Raw genomic sequence first — 15,063 nt, 5'->3', positions numbered from 1 at the left:
AAATACTCTTGCTGCTCGGCTAGTTTTAAAATACTCAAACTCAAGACTATCCAATGTTTGAATACAACTGTCAGTGCTCCGAAGAGGCTCCTCCACTGTTGCTCACACCCTTAGACAGTTTCCCCCAAAAAACTCTGAACACAATGGGCCATTGTCTTACTTCTCTAGCTTCTGACTTGACTCGCACTTGCAACTGGTTTCATTTTTCCCCATTTTATCAATACTACTGTGGATAAAACATCCCTGAACTTCGCTTTTCATTGTTCTTCATGCCCTTCCATCTCCCTACTGCATTAAGACAATTCCTTTTTGGACAAGATGTGGCCAATCAGAAGAAGAAACCAACAGAAGTAGTCATTCATTGCCAGTATTTCAAAACTCTACCTCCTTCAGTTAGTTTTCAGGTAGCTTTTCATAAAACAAGCTAACTGACACTTCTGGATCTACCTAGTCATCCCTTTTACTATTTCCAACATGGATGGTACCCTGCAACAAGGGCCTGAGCCCTTCTGCCTGAACATTCTTCACCATGCAAGTCCAAAGTTACACCATGAGTGAAAATTCAACCATCTTATTGATTTTACGAGAAAGTATTGTAGTAATTCTTCAAACAGTCATTACCACCGATATCCTTCACACCATGACTTACTTGCAGCAGGCTCAGTTTTAAAAACCTCTCCCTTCCCTCCTCAAACATATAAAGGTCTCAAGCTGCCCTGAGAAATTTTTCTGATCTACACACGAGATGAAAGTTTCAACAAAGAAATAATTCAGAAACCCAGCCCAGATCTCGCCTTATGTCCACTACTTCATCAGGGGGAATACAGCAGACCTGTCAACTTCAAGAAGCTATTACTGGCAATAACACACAGTTCTAACATTTGGCAGTTACCATTTATGGTAGTGATGTGGTCTCCTCACATCTAGTGCTATGTCAATTATTTACAGACCCAAGATCAAATTCAGTGTTTGTTTAAAAGCTCAGGAATGTTTCTGGATGAAAGATGGCCAGTGCAGCAAAAAAAGAAGCATTATCCTGACCATAGTCACACCACTAACAGTAGGACAGACATCAATCCAAGTTAATCTATTCAAACAGCCCTTGAAAGTCATGAGAACTAGTACCAGGGCTTTTAAAATGTCAAGTTATTTGAATTCGCAACTTGAACATTTCTAGTTGACCCATTTTCAACAGAGATATACGCAATCTTGTCTGAACTACAGTCTACTCATTGTAATTGCTAGCTCCTTGTCATGCAACTTTGCATTTCTCCGTTCAAGAAATGAACGTGCACTAAGAATGCTGCCAACACTTAGCTCAGAAGCTACCGGTGGTGGTGGTGGGGGGGGGGGGGGCGCGGCGGGGGAAGGGGTGGCGGTGGCAGCTTAAGAGAAAAGTTTATTCTCTGTGTAACAAATCACCTATATACAAAGCTACATAGATGCTGAACTGTGTGGAAAATCTAGTCACTTTCCAGTAATGCCTGCCGCAGTATGGATACTCCTACATTTCCAACCACCACCAACCTCCAACCTAACACATAGGTATATGAGCCATCATATTAAAAGGAAAGTAACTTACTGGAGGGCTGCCTGCAGCTATAGAAACAAATTCTAGCCTAAGTCAACACATTCAGAAGGGGAGAAAGTGGGGTGGATACAAAGGAATGTTGAACTATCTAGGAAGACTAGAATACAAGGGGATAGAAGTCATGCTTCAGCTTTACAAAGCATTGGTTATACCACACCTGGAGCACTACGAGCAGTCCTGGGCACTACACGTCAGGAAGGACATGTTGGCCTTGGAGGGAGTGCAACCTAGATTTACTGGAATGTTACCTGGACTCGAGGGGTTTTTTCTTGGTTCGGGGGAAGTGGAAGTCACCGGCTAGGCCAGCATTTGTCAATTCCCAATTGCCCTTGTGAAGGTTGCGGTGAGCTGCCTTCCTGAACCACTGCAGTTCTTGGGGTGCAGGTACACCAACAGTGCAGGAAGGGAGTTGCAGGATCTTGACCCAGCAACATTGAATTAACAGCGATATAGTCCCAAGTCACGATGAGTGTGGCTTCAAGGGGAACTTGCAGGGGTTGGTGTTCCCATACACCTGCTGCCCTTGTCCTTCTAGGTGGTAGAGCTTTCTGGTTTGGAAGGTGCTGTCGAAGGAGCCTTGCTGAGTTGCTGCAGTGCATCTTGTATATGGTACACACTGCTGCCACTGCGCGTTGGTGGTGGAGGGAATGAAAGTTGAAGGTGGTGAATGAGTTGCTGATCATGCAAGCCGCTTTGTCCTGGACGGTGTCGAGCTTTGAGAGTATTGTTGGAGCTGCAACCATCCAGGCAAGTGGAGAGTACACCATCACACTCCTGACTGGTGCCTTGTAGATGATGGACAGGCACTAGGGTTGCATTCCCTGGAATTTAGAAGGTTAAGGGGGTACTTTGATCTAACTTTTCAAAGTATAAGGATACAGACAGGATAATTAGAGAGAAACTAATTCCACTGGTTATGGAGTCCTGGACTGGGGGCAGAGTCTAAAAGTTAGAACCAGCCCTTTCAGGAGTGAAATTAGGAAACGCTTCTACAGACAAAGGATGGTAGAAGTTTTGAACTTTCGTCCGCAAATGACAATTGATGCTACTAGATCAATTGTTAATTTTAAATCTGAGGTTGATAGATTTGTTAGTCAAAGCTGTTAACGAATATTGTCCAAAGGTTGGAGATCACCATGAATGGTGGAACAGGCAGGCTCAAGGGGGTAAATGGCTACTCCTGTTCCAATGAGCCACAATCATATTGAATGGTGGTGCAGGCTCAAAGGTTCAAATAGCCTACTCCTGCCCTATTTCTCGTCATGCGCTTACATAACCTCCACCACTGTAATCCATTGGACTCAGTCATAGAGTCATTTACAGCACAGCAGGCCGCCATTCGGCCCATCGAGTCTCTGCCAAGCAATCCAGTCATTCCCACTCCCCCCGGCTCGATCCTGGTAGCTCTGCAAGTTTATTTCCTTCAAGTGGCTATCCAATTTCCTTTTGAAATAGTTTGTCTCTGCTTCCACCACCCTTACGGGCAGCGAGTTCCAGGTCCTTAACACCCGGTGCGTAAAAAAGTGCTTCCTCACGTTCCCACTCTACCTCTTGTCCAAAACCATCAATTTGTTTCCCTCATCCTTGTACAATTAGTTACTGGGAACAGCTTTTCCTGGTCTAACTTATCGAAGATTGTCATAATCTTGTACCCCTCAATCTCCATTGCTCTAAGGAAAGCAAGCTCAGCTTTTTCAATCTAACCTCGTAACTAAAATCCCCCACCCATGGAACCATTCTGGTAACTCTCCTCTGCACATTCTCAAGGACCCTCACATCTTTCCTAAAACGTGACCAGAATCGGATGCAATGCACCAGCTTGGGCCTAACCAAAGCTTTATAAAGGTTCAGCATAACTTCTCTGCTTTTATACTCAAAGCATCTATTTATAAGCCCAAGATCCCATATGCTTTACTAACCACTCTCCCAATATGTCCTACCACCTTCATAGATCGACGCATATCCACCCCAGGTCTCTGTCCCTGCACACACTTTAGAACTGTGCCATTAAGTATATATTGCCTCTCCCGACCATTTCTGCCAAAATGCATCACCTCACACTTGTCTGTATTAAATTCCACCTTCTGCCCATTCTGCTTGCCTATCCATGTCCTGTTGCAGGCAGTTCACATCATCCTCACTGTTTGCCACAGCTCCAAGTTTAGTGTCTTTGGCAAATTGAGATTCTCGAAGCAGAATCAGAGTAGCCACCACCTTGAGCAAAACTGACAGATTCACCTTGGAGATTGCACCAGCTACATATTGAGAGCCAGACTAGCATACCACTAAACTCAATAAATACAGCTCAAGTTTACATATCCCAGAGCATTTCAGTTAACTAATTCAAATTCTCTCAAAATTTAAACAGGTATACAACACCTTTAGGGGAGGGGGGGGGGGTGGCTGGTGTGGAGCAGATAGAAATTGTATTTCATCCCGTCACAACTTCAGGTGTGCGCAGGTGTCTCATTTTGCACTTCCTATGAATACTCCAATAGACAGTGAAATTACTACTCACACCTATAAAAGAAATCACTGAAGGGGTAAGGAGCTCCTGAGGGATGCCTGTAAAGTCTAGACAAAGTGAGGCAGTGCTGCCTTAACACTAATTAATTCAGCAAAAGCAAATATTAGCTAACAAAAAAAATGACAAGATACAAAAGCTGTGCAGTTGTAAAAAGTACAATTTTTTAGAAAACCAAATCCATCTACTTGTATGTCAGTAAAATCTCATGTGCCTGGCTAATATTTCAAAAGTACATAACAGATGCTGACACTCTCATGCAGCACTGAGGGTGCAGCACTGTAGGGCGTGGCATGTCTTCAGAATTATGTTATTATACCAAGATCCTGCCACTGGTGGGTGGATGTTAAAAATCCCATGGCATTATGAAACAGGAGTGACCAATATTTGTCTCAATCAGCACCAAAAACACATTAACTGGCTATTCATCTTCAGTTGTTTGTGGGGTTTTGTAGTACATAAACAACTGTCACGTTTGCTCACAGAAAAACATCACTTTAAATGCATTGTATTCTTAAGTGTTGACATGCTGAGACTCAAGCCTTTGTTTCTTATTTGCATTAAGACGTTGCAAATAAAGATGTATTTTGACATAAAAAATAAACTTAACTGCAATACTGTCAAACTTGGGGGGGGAAGACGGTGGCATATGGGTATTGTCACTGGGCTTGTAATCCAGAACCCAAGGTAACGTCCTGGGAACACGGGTTCGAATTCCACCATGACAGCTGGTGGAATTTAAATTCAATTAATTAATTTAAAAATTCTGGAATTGAAAGCTTGTCCCAGTAATGATACCATGAAACTATCGATTGTCATAAAAACCCATCTGGTTCACTAATGTCCTTCAGGGAAGGAAATCTGCCATCCTTATCTGGTCTGGCCTGCATGTGACTCCAGACCCACAGCAATGTGGTTGACTCTCGACTACCCTCTGAAATGGCCTAACAAGCCATTCAGTTTCAGGGCAATCATCCATGAAAGAATCAAAATTGTAAATTTCAATCACTTAAAAAAAATTCTTTATTGGGATTTAGGCATCACTGGCAAAGCCAGCATTTGTTGCCCATCCCCAATTGCCCTTGAACGGAGTGGCTTGCTAGGTCATTTCAGTGAGTAGTTCAGAGTCAACCACATTGCTGTGGGTCTAGAGTCACATGTAGACCAGACCTGTAAGGATGGCAGATTTCTTCCCCTGAACTAGATGGGTTTTTACAACTATTAATAGTTTCATGACACCATTACTGAGACTAGCTTTTAAATCCAGATTTTTATTAATTAATTGAAATTAAAATCCCACCAGCTGCCCTGGTGGGATTTGAACCAGTGTCTCTTGGGCATTAGCTTAGGCCTCTGGATTACTCATCCAGTGGCATTACCATTACACAGGCTCCTCTTTGTAAGCAATCCCTGTGCCTCAACTCTTTTGTTTTAAGTTTCAAAGTAGGCCAAAACTAAGAAACCCTTTTATTTGAAAAGTTAAATTATACTACACTTGTTAATTTTTGTCTAGTAGTATAAAGTTGCAAGCAGCCAAATGTTTCTGAACAGTTCATAAGTTGTAAATATTTCAAATTCAAAATGACTGACAGTGGAGGGCAGTCAAATTTAAAACCTGATGCTCACCAGTTATGCATCATTGCCTCCATTTATAAGACATGCATGATTGCTTGGTGACAATTACACAAAGCACACTCCAATGCAATTTTTTTTTTTTATGTTCATATACACTGATGGATCAATTTAACAGTAAATAAAGCCAAAATTCCAACATGAAAACAGGTGCTCGACAAAACTTAAGTTTGATTTCTGATAGTGCTGCAAAAGCCATTTTGAGATCTCTGATTTTCAGAAATCTCAAGTCAAAAATACTTTCTGTAGACAGACTTGACAAATGATGTTCACAAGTCCATACAGTCAGATTTCATTCTATAACATCTGATTTGTTAAAACTCAACTCTTAGGCAAATCATACCTAATGCAGTAGCTGGCAGGAAATTGTTAAGTATTAAATAAAAATTAGACTGCAATATTATTTTGAAATGAATCAAAGAACGAGCATGGCCTGCATTCTGGCAACAATTACAAGGACTAACGACAGAATGAGAAATGCTGGCCTCTCAGATGAAAATTATCACTGTAAAATGTTGGATTTACAAAAACATTTACAGCAGTACTGAGCCATTAGCCAGCCAGGGTACCTGATTGCTGAACCCAGATCAATGCAGGAAAATGCACCCTTTGCAGATAACAACAGCATATATAGCATAGCTGGGACACCTCCCTCCCACACACAACCAGGTAAATCAAAAATCAATATTCAGGAGCTGGACTCACAACTTCACAGCTACTACATGGGAGTTAAATACCAGAGGCTGCAGAATCACTGTCTTGAACATCCATGCACTCCCACTTTGAAGCAAAGATCGCTGGTTCATGATCAAGAATGAAAACTCGATGGCCTTCGACTCCCAAACCCTGCATGCAAACCAATTACCCAATGACACTCACTCCTTTTTCTGCCCACAATGAATACAAATTAACAATCTCAATTATGACCTCTAGGTGTGTAGGGCTCACCTGCAGAACCAAGCTACTGGTGGAATATTGCTCCATTTCTTAATGCAAGTTACTCATATTAGACTGCAAAACATAAGGTGCCAGCAATTCATCCATATAGGCATTATGCAAGTGTAAGCCTCAACAAGAGTCAACGGACTAAGGAAAAAAAAAAGCAGGGTGGAACCAAAGATTTGCATAATCCTACCCTCACAAACACAAACTCTGCAACATATTTCCAAAAAGCAGCATATACACTTAACTTCCATTCCCTCCAGCTTTTGAGCTTTCACAAAGATTAACTTAGTCATATCCAAAGGGGGATACAAGACTATGTTTGCTTGTTGTCGGTATGTTTATCCTTACTCCTACACAGTTCAACTATTAAATAAAATTACCATTGCCATCATCTGCAGAAAAGGGAAACAAAAACACAAAACCAAGGAAATCAACTTTCCAAGTCATAGAATAATGAAAATGTTCAATTTTGAAGCCGATCTTACTCAGTTAAAGAAAAGGAAATAAAATGGATTTTTTAAACTAACCTTTCCGAGAATGTGGTAATTGACTGTACACAGCTTAAGGCAAAATTGTCTTATTCAACCATAACAATTACGACATGACGTTACATCTACACAATAAACAAAAGATCATCTCATGAAACCATGCAACTAAAATCATAAAAATGAATATTACACATGAGGAAACAAATCTTGCTTGAATTTGTATGCATTGTCCAAACTCGTTTAGCAAAAAGGAAAGGAAGCTAATTTCCGTGAACTGATTGGATGACGTACACTACTCAGAATTGGATGTGTTTGAAAACCAATCTTCTCATTCTCCCACAAAAACACGTCCAAAGTCACAATATCCACTGTGAACAGATTATCTCAGGCCCCAGCAGCACTGTATTCGTGCACAAATATATTTGACTTGAAGAATGGGGTAGATTGCTGGTGGAAGGCACAATGTTCATATGGTAGGTTACACAATAAGTCTTACCCCTCTTTGACATCCCGGTTTCATGGAGCTGATTGATGGAACAGCAAGCTCATCAAGTTGCCATTTAGGTTTTGACCTACAATCCCCCTCCCGCCACACACTTACTAATGCACATCATCAGACCTTCACAAATATCAACAGCAAGACTTTCATAAAGCAAAGAAAATTCAAGATTTAATGATGATTTTCAGAAAAGACCAGCAGAGACGTATCTTCCAAATGAATAGTTAAAGTTTAAGTGAAATCACACCCAACTTTCCCCCATCCCTAATTCAACAACAAAAAAAGCATCAAGTCTTTGCCCTTTCTCCAACTCATCTAACTATTGTAGTACAAGATCATTTTTTTCCCAATACCACTCTTCCAATTGGGGAAAGGTCCCCAAGGAACTAAAAAACCGGTCAAGATTAGCAAAGTTCATGTCCTCAACCTTCTAACTCTTCAACAATCCTTAACTAAGCCCATTTATTTATGCAGAAGAGGGAAGGAAGGAAAATACAACTCTGCCAAATACTTTCAGGATTAATTTCTCAGCCAAGGTGAAGGCTCTGCATGTCAGCTGCTGCACAAGAGTCTTGGATAATTAATAGTCTTGTTTTTTTAAAAAACTGTAAGATGGCTTATGACCAATTAAAAGAAAGCACAAACTGAGCACTATTGTTATCGTGCTGATTAATGCGGTTTGTGTTACAGTTTACTTGCTGTATTTCCTAGAATGGACCAGATTGGGATATCTCTCAAATCATTTATAGTAACAGGTTTGTCTTTTTGGCTCAGGTATATCTGTGGAAACAGAAGATACTGCGGCTTATGAAAGATAATACAGATCCTTGCAGAAGACTGGAACATTTTCTCAAACCTCTACAGTGAAAGACAGTATCTTTTAGAATGAAACCAATTAAAGACACTCAGGCTTATTTTAGAGACAAATGCCCCTCATTATAGCTAATACTATAATTAAAACTCTTCAAACTGGCATGATTTACTTGGTGATTTGCCACATTTTTGTTAAGATACAGCCACAAGCAAATATTCAATCTTTTCCCTTTTCATTTTGAACTGCTACAACACCAAGTTTTCTTGCTTGAATATTTTATATTTGAGGAACATAAGCAGATCTCAGACCAAGTCCATATGCTCGCTCTCTTTCAGTAGGACTTGAAAAATACAAAAATAAGTATTTTAGAAACCAAGAGCACAGCACTTCGATAGGATCAGCTATTAATGTTTGAAAAAAATAGTCTCTTCCAAACTAGGGCCCATCAGAAGGAATATTGCATAACATAATTGTACAATTCAGCATCCAAGATGATAGTGAATTTGTACCATGGCAAAGGATGTAGGCTGGTTTGAGCTGGAATCAAGCGAAATTACATCCTTTAGACCTTATTTTACCCTCCTGGAACAGGTGTTATGTTTCAAAGTGCAACAGTAGACTCACGTCGATAGATGCTCGCCTTTGAGCGATGGATTAAAATAGTTTTGATACACTCCTAACTTTACAATAAAGATATTGCCGCTCATTTCATTGTAGTTTGCAGGCCAATAATTTTCATGTACAGCAATGAGTCGGAATCAACTAGATTGTGAATGCATTAGACAAACAACTTATTTATTGGAATGATTTGTGAAGCTAACAAATCAAACCATCTCCAAAGCAATTCCATTGATTCTTGCAGTGCAGAAGGATACAGCAGCCTTGAAATCCCTCAAAGCTTGGGAACTCAATCCAGCAAGAAACTACCAAAGCTAACTTTGTGGGCAAACCTTACAAGATATTGGATAAGATTGGAGACAAACTAACAAAAGCAAAAACGCTCTGGGAGAAAGAGGTTGGGTTTGTATATAAGCCTCAGGCTAAAAAGACTCAAATTAATGGTTAGGATGCTTCATGCCACTATGATTTTTTCTTGCCAAGGATAATTAACAGATGTTTGTCTTAGATTGATTAATGCCCAAAGGTAAGTATTCCTCAGAGTTAACATGTCTGATTACATGTCGTAAAAACAAGTCACTGTGCACTGTCACAAAGTATAGTTTAAATACCATATCTTTTGAAAAATGTCTGGTTGGGCAGTCTGATGGCAAATGTTTTTGCACCTCTTGATTCTTGATATATAGAAAAAAGGGTGTCATTATGAGAGGTTGGGAGCTTGCAGAACAAAGGGGTAATTTTAAACTTTTGTTAAGCATAAAGAGTCAGTGACTAAATCATTCTAACGATGACTATCGTGAAGGGGCAATAACAAGATTTTTGTAAACAATATAAAAGTCTACATTGCCATCCATATGTTAGAACAAGCTCGAAAGATGAGGCCAGTGAAGCTGTATCTCTTCCGGTGAAATAACGATAACCCTTTTGTTTGACTTACTTTTTTAAAAAAAACTGATTTCACCCCCCCCCCCCCCCGCCACCCAGTGGATCGATGGAGTTTTGAAGACAATTTGTTGTTCTTTTCATGGGATGTGGGCACCACTGGCAAGGCCAACATTTGTTGCCCATCACAACTGAGTGGGTTGCTAGGTGTTACGACCAGGTGAGGAAGGGGTCTAGGGTACCCTCTCAGGCTTCACCTGGTCTTACCGTAACAGGGTTTCAATTTAAACACACCGGGTCTTTAGCTCCCCCTTGGTGAATCCTTGTTCACTAACTCCTAATTATAAGGCAAAGAAACCAGCACAAACAGGTTTTCTTAGGTTTAAAGAAGAAAAGTGAAATTTATTAAACTTAAACTTTAATTCGGGTAATGCCTACAGATACACGACGCACCCACACTAGCATGCATACGCAATACACACATGCAGACAGAGACAGAAAAGAGAAGAAAATAAAGTGGATAAGTTGGAGGCCATTTCTGAAGAGTTTTTGTTTGGATTCTTTGAGCTCACTGTAGAGTCCTTGATTGTAGGTAGATCTTGCTCTTCGTTGGGGCCCAGTATTCTTCTTAAACCTTGTTCGCTGTTGGAGTCCTTTCTTGGGGTTCATGTGCCTTCAGTGGATTTCGAGTTGTGAGTTAGAGAGAGGGAGAGCCAGACCAGAGAGGTCTTCTTCAGTCCAGGAGCATACAGCAGTTTCTCTGTTCAAAACTCTTTGTACAGTTCAGAAAAACCGGATTGCCAAGCATGTTAGTCACATGACCAGCTGGTCTGACCACGTGTTTGTGGATTCAGCCATCCCAGCAGTCATCCTGAAATTTGAGCTCCCTCACCTTCAATGTCTGGTGCTCAAAGTCTATTGTGGGTTAAATTGGATAAGGGAAGTAACCCCTTTGTCTCCACAAGCACTGTCTGTTAATATACAAATGTTTTTTCCATCCAAGGGCCTGGTGATTTCTTTAAACAATTCCTTTTTTTCACTTCAGCAACAGTTTGCTAATCAATGTTCATGACAAAATTAATGTGTCTCATTCTTGGCAGGTGAGGGGGTCTGCATGACACTAGGCCATTGCAGAGGGCAGTCGAGAGTCAACCACATTGCTGTAGGGCTGGAGTCACAGGCAGACCAGGCCAGTTAAGGGCAGCAGAAACAATTTGGACCAGCACAGGAAAGGAGGAGTGAATTTGGGGCACAAAAAGAGCAATCATACAATTAAAGGATAGTGGGTGAAGTGGGTACAGGAGGATGGGCAGGAGAGAGCAGAGAGCAGGAGGTCATGAAGTGAAGCAGCACATGGGAGGAAACATGAGCACATCTTGTTAGCACAAGATCACAAGTTTGGAGATACAAAAGAGTTGAGGGGTAGGGAGAATGCCAATGGATGAGAGAAAGGCGAGAACACATGTGAAAAGCACTTCATTTCTGTCACATCAATCAATTACCTTTGAAGTCTTTAGGCAAATGCTGCATCCAAATAACACATTGCAAGATTCCACAAATAACAAATGAAATTAGCAGATTAACTGATCATCCTTGATGGTATTAATGGGGAAAGGAATGTTAAGCAGTAAACTGGGGGAACTCTTGCATTGCAATGCGATATCTTACGTCCAACTTAAACCAAGCCCTTTACCCGATACAATATTCGATGAAGTCGATTACTAATTGAATGAAAACCTCCACATATCTGATATTATCTACATGATTTCTGCATTTTCGTTACAGCGCTTACTGTTGAAATGGAATTCAGGAAGAGATTTACCTTAGTCTTGACTCTAGTTCTGTTCCCATAGTTACAAATTAACTGGCAGAAATTATACCCCAAAAAATCAAAATTACCAAAAAAAAAATCTACAGAGTCGAAAAGTGGTTGAAACGAAAGATGACAAGTTTTAGCAGTGGAGGAGAACTTAAAGCAAAAATCTCATGTGCAAGAAACTCCTTTAATCCCATCTCAAATTTATAAACGAAGCCCTCTTTAATGATACAACTCCAAATAGTATATATTTTTACTGCAGTGCACATGAACATTGAGAAGATGCTACTTCATAACATGATAAATATACACAGGACTACCATTCGGCCTTTTTAAGAACCATCCTAACCTCACCCAATTTCAGTATCCAGTATTTTTCAAATGACTCCAAGGACTTTGCCTCCACTATTTTTTCTGAAAGACCATTCCATATATTTTTCACACTTGAAGAATTTTCCTACATCAATCCGAAATATACTTTTTTTTTTTGCTCGTTTGACCCTGTGTCCTACTCTGAACATAAGTCAGAAGTGATATTCCAGATCTTTTCATTCTTTCAACCTTCTATAACTTCACTGTCAGATGCCTCCTTTGCGGACTGAAAAGCCCAAGATCATGCCTAACAAACAAAACTAATTTTTAGCAGCAAAACAAATCTGGCACAGCCAAGCAGTACTTCATAGCAGAATAATAGAAATAACTGAGAATTCATGCCATAACACCCAGAGCTTCCAGGTTTAACCAGGCTACTGAAAGCATTACTCTACAACAGCAATTTTGAAAAAAGCAATTGCTCATGCAGTACAACTTCCTACTGTTTTATAATTTCTTGCTAACAGTGTCAAGTAGCTTCATTGAATGAAGCATGAACAGCCTAACTGGCTAGAAAATATTGCCCAACAGTGGAGGTACCCAAGCAGATGTAAAAACTCAGAAGGATGTGATCTATGGTATAAATTATAATCTGCGTCAAGTTATACATAGTTGTAATCAGCGCACAAGTTTGTTCTTTTTAAACATTCAGCTTGGTTGCAGGTTATAATAATGATATGACAAGTAAAAAAAAAAAAGCACTTTTACTGTAGTGGCATGTTCCAAGGCACTTTACAGGAGTGTAATCAAAGTGACACAGGAAATACTTCACAGTATATAACAGCTGGCAGTACTATTTTCACCAATAATCAAACATATCATTTGCAACACTAAGCAAAAATGTATTCATTTGAAATGAATAAGCCACAAACTGCATTTAAAACTTCAGCCATTTGGAGGCAATTGGTTAGCACACAAATAAAATCCAAAACACAAAGGACCAAAATTTAAAATAATTTAAGCAAAGAATATAAAATTGCTGTTGTAAAATAGAATATAAGAAAATTTCCGCTCTGAAACAAACTTCTCTTGAAGGGGCAAAATTTATTTTGACCATGTAATAGTGAAAAGAAAATGTATACTTGATATATAATTATATTAAACTTGCAGTCAAAGTATTTCATTCCATTTCTCAGATATATACCATGGCTAAAGAATGAGCAACAGCCTTAAATCACATTTTCTGTCATTCAACTCTTGTGGATTCATCATTCTCAACATAAGTCCAACAAAATGTTCAAAAACATGTTATTTTTCTCCATCTTTACAGTTGAATCCTACACTACCTAGTAAGTCACTGAGACCAGAGCAGCAAGAACTAGTAACTGTGCACTCTCCATTATGATAGGATACGTGTTTGCAGAGCATGTCCGAGTCGTGATTAAATGGGTTGATTTGCAATCTGTGGCAAAAGTGAGCATAGCTCCTGATTCAGCTTACGACATTCCACACTTTTCCTTTCTGTGTTAGGGTCATTTTTTTTCAAAGTGCAGCTGTGTAACAAGTGCAAACCAGTCGAAGTCCAGATTGTCAAACACACAAAACATTCAATAGAATAGAGGTGGCTGTTATTTATTGCATGAACAGGAGGTAAATGAAATTTATTCAGTTATTGGGGCCTGTACATATAGTATGTTGACAGTGAGATGAAGGATGGTGGGAGGAGGATCATATGGAACAGTGAAGAGTTATCAGGCCAAAATGCCTGTTACTGCCCTGCAAATTCTGCACAATTTCCATTTGGTGGTACTCATCCTTGGTGCCTTTTCTATTTCAGCTTTAGTTTAAGACCTCACTCAACGTTGCTCCGTAAACCTCAGCAGATCTGACACAAATGCAATCAAAGATAATTTGTGTCTCAATTTGCCCTCCCTCGAGGGGACTAAGAGCATACATTAACAATCTACCACGATATGCAATGAATTGCATCCTCAACATGGTGTGCTAGCTACAAGACTTTTATTAGTCAATTAAGCCCTAGGTCAAGGTGCTGAGTAATTGTTTAGGAACATAGGACACGGGTAGTCCACGTAATCACTCAAACCTGCTCCACCAATTTGATCACAGTGATTTGTATCTAACTCCATCTATCGCAACCCTTGTCTAACAAATATAGCAAAAATTCATTTTGTCTTGGGGAGCTGAATGCTTTCCACTTTGTGCAGCCAACAAGCATTTTCAGGTGAGATACGAATATCTCTCCCACAATGAACCAATTAATGTGCTGCAGCTGGAACCATAGAAGAGTGTGCCTTCTTTTTCCCACATCACCTATCCTTGTTGTCTGAGTGATGTTGCCAATTCAGGAGCAGTTTTGGTGCTGAAAATGCATCACCTACTATACATAACATGATGTAGACCAAGGCAATATGTTTGAAACTCAAAATTCTTTTTATACTAGTTTTAAGGTGCAATTTAAGGCACTACCTCATCTTCTGTATTAAATACTAAGTGTCGGCTAGAAAAAGGTTTTTTTATTGCAACTTGATTGCAACGGGTCATTTTCCATTTCTTCACTAGTCATGGAACATTCCACGTGCCATACGTAGTTTACTGAAAGTAGAGGGATCCAGCACATAAGTGAACTACGATATGGGAGACAGATTGAAAACATAACTAAAGCTGAGTAGCAGACAAATTATGACAAATTCCAGAAATCAGGAGAGAAAGGACATTTGGAGGGCAACCAATATGTTGCATACATCTTGTCGCTTGATCCAAGACACATACAGAGAGATGAAACAAAAAAAACAAGCAATCATCTTTGGAGAAACAAACAGGAACATGAGAAACTTCACTTTTGAAAACAAGGTGAAATGGTTAAGTTTCCTTCGGTCTATACTTGCCAACCTTTGGGGATTCGCGCATCAGTGCATCCATTT

The 15,063-nt window shown here is 39.9% G+C and overlaps 1 protein-coding gene across 6 annotated transcripts in view; it reads right to left on the bottom strand.

The window, feature by feature from the left end:
* The window catches only part of arvcfb (ARVCF delta catenin family member b), a 391,994-nt gene that overhangs the window by 186,372 nt on the left and 190,559 nt on the right, over window positions 1-15,063 (bottom strand). The window lies entirely within an intron of this gene.

This window comes from Heterodontus francisci, chromosome 23 (genome assembly GCF_036365525.1).
Source record: "Heterodontus francisci isolate sHetFra1 chromosome 23, sHetFra1.hap1, whole genome shotgun sequence".
In the NCBI taxonomy this organism is placed as follows: domain Eukaryota; kingdom Metazoa; phylum Chordata; class Chondrichthyes; order Heterodontiformes; family Heterodontidae; genus Heterodontus; species Heterodontus francisci.
This window is presented reverse-complemented; position numbering and strand designations above follow the sequence as displayed.